Raw genomic sequence first — 10,650 nt, forward strand, 5'->3', positions numbered from 1 at the left:
CTTGCATAGAAGTCAATTTTAAAAAAGACCATACTCCTTGCTTGATTTATTACCTCAGTTATCACTCTCATAATGTGATTATGTGCTAAATTTCTAGTTTCAAGTCTTCTTCAATACAGCTTGATGTTCACTTTGTAAATTATGTCCCATTAAGTGTAAAACAGACGATAAAGCTTTAGGGGATGGCTAACTTGTGATTGACAGGTGGTTACTATGGTGAGCTGCTTGTTTTTGTCTTAGAACTTTGACCCCTTCAACTGTATTTCAGATCATGAAAGTTGATTGTAATATTGTGATTGCTCTAACATGCCAGCTGTATTTTCAAATACAGATGCACTCTGGTAACAAAGCTAGCTAGCTAGCACTAGTTTATGCTGATAATTCAGCATTCTCTTCCTACTTTACCCTCTCCTCTAGATATGGTCACTTCCTGTTCCAAAATACAAAGATGGTGCCTATCAAAATGTCAAACTCGTATCAAAACGGTAGTCCACAAAAAATGGCCACAGTGATTACATCCAATTTTTACAAATACAGTCTAAATTCTTACCATGTTTCCATCTAAAAGCTGTCAAGTCATTTCACTCCAAGCAACAAATGAGACTCTTATTGTGGCGGTATAGAGGAAAAGTCATAGGATCACCAAAGTTATAAGCATTCAGCCACTGGGCACTATGAATGTTTATAACAAATTTCATGACAATCCATCCAATAGTTGTTGAGATATTATGGTCAAGACAAGTCAAGTGGTGGATCAACTGACAGACCAACATTTCCCTGGCTAAAAGTAATGAGATTCTACTTCCTGTAACAGTCCCCAAAACTCTCAGAGCAATCAAGAAACCAAGTCTCACTTCCATTTCCAGTGATGTGAATGAGTGCATTTGACTCGTTTATAAAAGACCACAAGGCGAAGCAAGCAGATGAAAAGCAGTTGGAGAGGGTTGCAGTGCAGCATTAAAAATCAGCAGCTGCAACTCCTCCCTCACCTTCATGAAAATAGATCAGAAGATACTTTGATATTCCAACATGAGAGTAGTGCTGATTTCACAGAGGGAAAGTGCATTACGCAGCAACTCAACTATGTAGATTTAATACATTAACAGGTAATTTTAAACACACGATTTCATTGTTGAGCAAGGATTATAAAACCCTTAATAATTCCCATAATGGAGAATAATTTCCTCCATAATCTCCAGCGAACACAGGATAACAGTAAAGAATGCCCTGGCAGGTATTACTACCATTATGATATGTACAATGGTGGACAATTAACTGTGCAATAATGATTATTACACACTTGGTGGTTTCAGCCAAGCAATCTGATGTCATAAATCTTAATTTGTTTAATGCCCGAAGTCAACCCACACTCAATACTGATTAGGCCTAAATTTAATTCTTCACCCAAGGTGCTATACAACAGAGAAGTGATTTAAATGGAAATTTGCTTATTCCATTTTAAGCACTTGCATGAGACTGGTGATTAGAATTTAATTTTAAAGTTAAGAGGTGTCTTACAAAAGGCTCAGAGTGTGGCTGAGCCAATCAGAAATGGAACTGAAAACAAGTATTTGATGGTTTAACGCTGGAATTATAAAACACAGTGCATGTAATGGTAGATATTTTTGATCAGACTAAACCAAAATAAATTACTTTTACTGAATACATTATTGACTTTTTGCTCTTAAATCTTACCTCAAGGAAGAAGTATGCTTCATGCACTTGGGGAGTGTTTGTAAGAGGTTACAGTCAAAATCCAGAGGTAAAAATCAGAGATCTATACTCCAATTACAGAATCAAGTACCAAGAGAGAGACAACCAGCACAAACTAAACTCAATATTCACACTAAAATGAAAAGGCTTTTGCAGTATCGAGATTTTAATATGAGCTTAAAAGGCAAAAGGCGACACAAGTATCACAGATAGAAACTCAAAAAGATATTGAGTTTCCAGAAATTCCTAGGCGACCGCTGCTCTGCTTCCAAGATGATTTTATTATATAATATTTTCCTCTCGTTTTACTCAAGAGAGCTTTTGAGCAGGGGATACTGAGAGCAGCATGGATCATGTGTAACCATACTGCCCCCTGTTGATGAAAAAAGGCAACTGCAGCTTCATGCTTGGTGTTTTTCTGCCTGTTGCCAAAAGATAACCAGGACCAGGATGATTCCAGAGCAAACTGTCACAGCATATTTCATAAAGTGTCTCCTATCCAACACTTTCCCCACAGAAAAGAATATGTGACACTTTCTCCACTCTGTTAAAAAACAAAAGGTGAGTGCTCATTAGAGGGAATAAGAGTGATGCATGGAAAATATATGCAAGATCATGCAGAGATCTGCATGCTACAGTCTTATAAAAGCACACTTATTCTAGTTTTATGTAGTGATGAAGAAAGTGACAAATGTTTGGTTTTAGAGTTAACTTTTCAAAACTGTATCACGCAAAAACACTTTTATGACTTTCTGTATTTTTGCAGAAATAAAAACAATGCATGACTAGATAAACAACTTTTTGAACCATGGAAGCACCTTTTCTGCAACATTTCTGATTTTATATAACTGAAAAATTGCAATTTTTTGTTCTTTTCTTGTGAGCATAAATCAAATTAACAATCACCAAAGAAAAAAGAGCAAAAATCCCCTCTGATGATCTCCCAATTTTATGCTGAGATTCAAATTTGTTTTAAGTCCTTGGATTTAATAAGACATGTGGATTGGTGATGTAACCTTCCACTGTTTTATCTCCATCCATTATGCCACATCCGACACACTGACTGTACAAAGTAATAGGACAACCTGCCACTTTTCCATTAAACAGACCATGAAATTGATTGAGCCGGCCTCGATGTTATTATCTCGATGTTTTCCACCTTCAGCGTACAACCTTTAATAACGACATGATGGCAAGGAGAAAGGAACACGGTGTTTTTGTATTATTCAGAGCTGCTTTGTGATGATGGTCAACCTATGAGGGTGCTCTCCCTGCTCCCACGTCTTTACCACTTTTCTTTCTTCTCTAACCCTAACGATGTAAAGTACCCCCCTGTGGAAATTCTTCACTGAAGCTTTTCAAGGCAGGCAGGGGTTAGATCTGACATCTGAGAGCCAAACACAGCAGGGGTGCTTCAGAGCAGAAGAAAGAAGGGAATTTTCTTTTTTTTTTTAAATGAGAAGGAATGGGTGCCAAGTTCATCATTTCATCTTGATATCACAGGGATGATGAAGAAAAATGAGGGAAACATGACAGGGGTTAAGAGGAGCAGTTGAATGGTCAGCGCCTGTCTTTACATCTATGATCCGGCCTTTGTCTCCCTCCAGTGGTAGGAAGAAAGATCCAACAATCTTTCAAGATAATGACCATGTCAAATAGCAGGAAGTAAGACTGTCTGCCTCTAATGATTCCAGAAGCGTTTTGATGCCTCACGTCCCGTCACTCTTCCTGTAACTGCACTATGCGTGGTCGATGGATAAGTGCAGAATACACAGTCTGGTCTGTTGGACAGGAACCATTTGCTGATCTGCTTGAATTGTTTTACTGTATTTGTACAGTGGATGCTTCCAGCTAAGCAGACATAATGAGTATTTAAATTCATATTTTAAGTAATATTGTAAAAATACAAATTAAAAAAAGTTACATTGTGGTTAAAAATATCACAGGCTCACATTCCACTTTCTCTTTTAAAGATTTAATAGCAAACAAATTTCTTTCAGTTCTATGGACAGGACTGACAAATATATCATGAAGTGGGGAGAATACTTGGAATACATGTTAATGTGGAGAGAGTACATAAAACCCACATACACAACACATAGACATATGCTTTGTGTGTCTGAAGTGATTTGCTGCTTATAAATTAGATTAGATTATTGCATATACTAATGAAAATATATACACATACACATATACATAATGTTAGTGTTGGGACAACGAAGCCTCGTGAAGCATTTCCTTTATTTTTTTACTCCACTAGATGCGGTCTTGGCTTTTCAAAAAAAGGCTTCAGCAATGGTGATTGAGTGTGTTTTCAGCCCTTTGTTGAACAAAGAGCTCCATCTCTTGGGCTCCGTAAATAAAGCAAATGCTTCATGAGGCTTCGTTGTCCCAATGTATATATGGCGTGTATGTACCGAATCAACAATTTTCATAATCCAGTTGATTGATTGATTGATTGATTGATTGATTGATTGATTCATTCATTCATTCATTTGTTCATTGATTGATTCAATGATTCATGCATTAATTTGTTCATTGATTGATTCAATGATTCATTCATTGATTCATATAAAATACATTTGATGGAAAAGTAATCATCAGATTAATATGTTAGCATAATCATTACTTGCAAAGCTTATATGCTTATAAAGTTAGCATTTTAGCGCCCTGGGGTCTAACCTCTCAAACTCAATGAGGATTTTGAATGAGTTTTTGGTGAGATGCCTGAAATAAGGTCTGTGGTTAACACAAGCTCAAGACGAGATGTTTGTGTTTTGTTGTACATCATAAAATAGGTCAGTAAATTACCCCAGCCTGTGAATGTTGGAGTTTTTTCGTGTCCCTATAAAGGCGGTTGCTACAAAGTGGCTAAATAAGACTACAGTGGTTGTCAGGGACATTTCACGTCATCACGCCGGACAGGGATGCCAACTCTCTCATTAGTCCGCCTCACAGCCTCGTGTTTTTCAGTGCTCTTGCAAACTCTTGTAGATTGTAAATATATCAATAAACAATTTATTAGGCTATGGTTAGCTTGACCATTGAGATCGTCTGAAGCTAACGGTAGTGACGTAGAAGTCATGTGACCATGGAGTAGTTCGCTGTAGCATAACTTTTGCTTTTTACTTCTGTCGACTGCATTACAGCTTCAAAAATCATTAAAGCGATGTTCATTTGTGAAGATTATCCTGCTGAACAAAATGCATAAGCATTGCTACAGAGCTTATTTTCTGCCATGATCCAAAACCCGAAGCAAAATTCCTATAGGTGAATTCTCAATAGACCCGGACATGGTGATGCTACTTCTGGGCTGGCCTACAAAAATTTGTCATTTTGTTTGCTTTCTATTCATTTTGTCTGATTACACAGTGCAAAGTCACTGCTAACAAAGTTAGCATCCATAACTGAAGATAAATATAAAACAAGTTCAGGACTATTTAAATGTGCACAGTGCCATGAATTGCTACACCTGTAGCCACTAGCCACCGTGGTAGTGGCCTGTCTATCACAGCCATGCCCTAAACCATCCTTTATTGTCTGTTTTACTCTTAATGGAACCATATTTTACCAAATGCACATCAGGCTGTATTGAAGAATACCTAAAACCAGTTACTGAGATCATAAAAGCATAAGGAAAATGTTTAAATCAAGTGTAAAGTAGGGTAATTTTCTCATAGAATTCTATGCCATCAGACTTGTTTTGCAATCAGTGGAGTCACCCCCTGCTGGCTATTAGAAAGAAAGCAGGTTTAAGGCATTGGCTTACTTTTTAGACCTCAGAAGCTGCATACACTTCTTTTATTCTGTCTTTGGCACTAAAAACAAAGCACATCTAAGGCTGATGGAAAAGTTTTTCAGATTTTTGGTCATAAACCAAAGCATCGGACAAATTAAAATTCAGACATAATCATGGCCTAAAATTAAATGTTAGGGGATCATCATTATCACAATTCATCATTAGACATTAATGTGTCATATCAATTAATTCAATAATCACTCAAGACATTTATCTGAAAAAACAACCATACAGTGACACAAATCTAAAGTCAACAGGATTTATTCTCAAGAGACCGTGAATATCTGGACACATTTCATGGGAATCCAGCCAATAGTTGACAACACATTTCATGCTGGACAAAAGTGGTGGACAGACATACTGAAGGACATTGCTGTCTTTGGAGTCACACTGCTGCTTTGGCTACATTTTTTTTTTTTACACATGTGGGACACTGATTAAAAAAATTAGCTCATCCAAAGATCACATCCTTCAGTATTGCAGGATGTGAAAGTTTCCTCTCGTCTGTAGTTCTCTGTAGGGATCTGTACCATGAACAGTGTGATCTGTACAATATGTCCAAACAGTGAATTCCTGCGAATCTGTACGTAAGTTTAGCTAAGCCAATGCCCAGGCGACAATGCTCGAGAGGGGCCTCAAAAGATAAAAAGGAAAGAAAAAACATTTCAGTTTGGTCCGACAGGCAGTGATCAAAGTCAGAGATCAGATGTGACTTTAGAAACATAATGTGCTCAGCCAAGTGCACAAAGCCTTCCTGACAGGACAAAGTTGGTTCAGGGTTGACATTGATTTACGGTGTGGTGCTGAGCATTCTTTGGCTGAGGGGGGTCTGCAGACACGTTGTAGATTCTTGTACAACTGATCAGAGCAGACTGAGCTCAAACCATCCCTGAGACATCAAGCTAACATGTAAAGTCTGCTTCTCTGTTTCATACTTAGGATCCCAGAAGTTGAAGGCAGTATTCCCCCGAGGCTCTGTGAGTGTTTTTATGTCTTGTACCAGCAGTCCGGCTCTGCTCCCTTGTGGATATACTGTCGCACTGTATATGATTATATATGTATGCATTCCTTTTGGTGTATCCATGTGTAATGTCTAATTTTTTTAACTTTGCATGTATAGATTTTCTGACAGGGTTTATCATTACCATTTCAATAAGACAATATGTGCAGCATGTTATCTCTGTGGAAAACAGAAAAGCGTGTCATTATTATTATGACATTTAGTGATAACATTTAGTTTATCAATTATTTTTGGTATGTTGACTGTCAAAAACCGGCCTGGCAAGAAAAAGTCTCCAAAGTATTAATTTATAATGATGACAAAGAGAGAAAGAATCTACACAATGTTAAGCTTTGTCCGGCAGCAATGTGATATTTTTACTTGATAAATGAAAAACAAGATTAATTAGAAAACTGATAATTGGACCGCAATAAAATCAGAGCTGAACTCAAGGTCCGCTTATCTCAAAGTCCTCCTCAGCAAATGGAGTTATAATTGTAATAATTGTGTTATATCTATATTTAATCACATTTTATTATTCTCTATTGTGGATTATAAAATGAGGATTGGTTAGCTCTGTCCTCTGATTTTATTATGATTTATTCATTATTTATCAAACTACTATACCGACAATCCAATATGATCCCAATACATTACACTGTTAAACACTACACTGTAAAAAAAATGTTTGTAGAAATTAAAGTAAAACACTGTCAAATTACATCAGAAATAGGGCGTAAAATTAAAAATTGTATATCACTAGACACTTTTAATTACTGTAAATCAAAGAATAGCACACAACTTTTACTTTTACTGTTACAAACTTTAGGAAACACACAATTTTGCTGTAAAAATATAAAATTGTCATGTAAAATTAATGGAGAAATACCATGATATCACAATGACACAATTACCCTTAAAATAACAGGAATGTTCAGTCTAAATTACATTTGATTATTGACATTTACATTTACAGTAGAAAACCCACTCACTGTATAGTTCTGGCAACCAAAGCTGCCGGTATTTTACCATAAATTAAACATATTATTTTTACAGTGTATATACAGACAATCAATTATTGTTTTTATTTATTTGTTTTACACTTTTGAAACAGATTAGTGTAGTTTAAAGTGCTTCACAAAGTGAAAAAACAACAGAAAAGACAAAACAATGATGAAAATGTCATGAATAGATTTAAGAGCTATAATAAGAGTATGTAGAGCGCAGACCACTAACGCTGAGTCAGTGTTCTCTCTCTGTCACTATAATCACTGCCACTCAAATAAAAAAGAAAATGGCAGAAAAATAAAAACAATACAAGCTATAATAAAAGTAATATCAATAAAACTGAATAAATTGAAAACTAGATTTAATAATTGGGTAGATGAAAAGACAAAAAATAATAAAGAAAATGCAAAAACATATAAAAATAAATAAATTTAAAAACAACAACAAAAAACAAAAATCATATATATATATATATATATATATATATATATATATATATATATATATGAGGTCAAATAAAATGGAGTCAACTTTTACACTATAAAAAATGTTTGATAAAATAATGTAAATAATGTCTATAAACCGTTCTTAATCAAATGCCTGGCTGAATAGGTAGCTCGCCTATATACACTGTTGCACATCAAGTTGGAATAACATATTTTCTCCCTCTTTCTATGAAATGATTGTGACAATGTGATGTATTCTTGACAGATAAAGTGTATATCTCCTCAAAACTTTAATAATCAAGGTCTTCCAAACGTATCACAATGAAAATGAAACCACAATTAACAGAGGATTGTGTCTGAAAACAAAATTATTCCAACTTTATGGGCAACAGTGCAGTATAAATCTCTTAAAGGTTACTGTAGGTCTGGTGGCATTCTACATTGTTCGTAGTGTTCCATGAAAAGCAGGACTTTTTTTTTTAAGATTTCATTTTTTAAGGTGGGCGAATGAGCTTGAGGCAAATTCCCACAGCAGCACAGCAAAAGTATTAGGAGAAAGACTCACACATTTCATGGCATTTGTTGAAAAAAAAGAAAAGTTCACACTATCATCAGCCTTATCTTTTAATTGACATGTAAGCTTGCTCGTTTGGCGAAGTTTGTTTGCTTAAAAAAATAATAATTCCAACAACATATTGGCTGATGTTTTTGTTTTTCCCCCTCAGCACTGTATAATGCCGTTAGTGTATTCAATTTTAAGCCTGGCTCATATGGGGATTAACAGTGTTTCAGTTCCAGAGCTAAACAGAAGCAACCTAAAAACAACCTGACCAGAGTGAAACAGATGTTAATGCTGCTACTGTGTACCAACAGGGAGCGGCACTCAAAACCATGAAAATCAACAGTTTTCTGCTCAGTTATATTCCCACTAGTGTGAGAGTGATGGAATGTAAACACACACACACACACACACACACACACACACACTGTGCAAACATGTGAAAAGTCAGATCAGCAGAAGCAGCTAGAGAAGCACAGAGTTGCTGTATTTGTGGGTTTAAAGAGAAACCACACAGTCTCATCTCAAGCACTCGGAACAAACAAGACGTGTAAGTCAGACACAACCACTGTGTTCCCACTGCTTCCCACTGTTTACACTCTGTCAACATGCAGATAAGCTGCTCGCTGTGACCGTCTCGTCTTATCAACATTCCAGTCGTGACCTCGGCTCAGAATCACTGGTCAACTTTGTTTTTTATCAGTCAGCTGTATGAGGTGACTGAGAGTGAAAAGCAAACAGCCTCTGCCCTCAGCTGGTGTCTGCTGGTGTGAGGTAAAAAAGTCTGTCGACTCTATATACGGACAGAGATGTTCTGGTGCTGCTGAAAGTTGTGTCTGAGAGTTACTGACGGCAGAAGTGCAGAATTTTTGTAATATAACTGAGGTGCTGTTGAACAGAATGTAGTTTGTACACCAAGCTGTCCCATTCCTAAATGTTAGTTGGTATAAAGTGGCATGAGGTGATCTACAGTCATGGAAAAAAATATATCAAACCACCCTTGTTTTCTTCAATTTCTTGTTCATTTTAATGCCTGGTACAAATAAAGGTACATTTGTTGGACAAATATAATGATTACAACTAAAATAGCTCATAAGAGTTTAAATTAAGAGCTGGTGCAATTTTCCATGTTTTTCTTGATGATTTTGGTTATTTTCAAGAAAATCATGGAAAATGTCTAGATATCAGATCTTAAATTAACCTCTTATGAGCTATTTTTGTTGTTATCATTATATTTGTCCAAACAAATGTACCTTTAGTTGTACCAGGCATTAAAAGGAACAAGAAACTGAAGAAAACAATGATCTAATCATTTTTCCATGACTGTTTTTCCTGCTGCCCTTCATCGGGGACAGAGAAACTATAAAAGAAAGGCTGTCTCTTGCACAGCTAAATAATCTGTAATGGATCTCATGTTCATATTTTAAGCCAGTGAGTTCATTAAAATGCATAAACAGTGTTAAACTGAGATTCAAGCACACCACAGTGACAAAACCCCTAAAACCAAGTGTGCTACAAAAAGGAAAAACAAGTTACTATATTAAGAAAAAGCCATTGAGCAATACTTAGTGAGGATTGCAACATTCTCCAGTTTTGCAATCTCATCCTGACATTTGTTGTATTTTTTGATGATGGAGAAAGTTTTAAATTTTACTCTAGGTGTCAGCTGATATGGCATTGAATTGTGTTTAAATTTGTGACACCTGGACACCCATTTTTGGGAAAATCTGGGTGCAAAATAAAGTATATAAGTGTAAACTGTGAAACTGTGAATTATCTACGTTAAATATTCCTTTTCACATCAGTTCGGACAGGAAAGAAAGGCAATGAGTGCAAATGAAAACAAACCAAGACTATTTTGTCTGATGTCCATGATATGTTATATCATATTTTGTGTGATGTACACTTTTGAAAACCTTAAAAACTAACGTATTGAAAACTCTCGAATTTGTGGTAACTACTTTAACTCCTTTATGCTTTGTTTATTGCAGTCTGATAGATAGAAGTACATTGACAGACAAATGTCAAATGAGTCATTTTCTTAAGCAAAATATTTCATATACAGTCGTGGAAAATAATAGGAGACCATTTTTTTCAATAAGAGCTGATATCTAGCCATTTTCCA

Source organism: Centropristis striata, chromosome 15 (genome assembly GCF_030273125.1).
Source record: "Centropristis striata isolate RG_2023a ecotype Rhode Island chromosome 15, C.striata_1.0, whole genome shotgun sequence".
NCBI lineage: Eukaryota > Metazoa > Chordata > Actinopteri > Perciformes > Serranidae > Centropristis > Centropristis striata.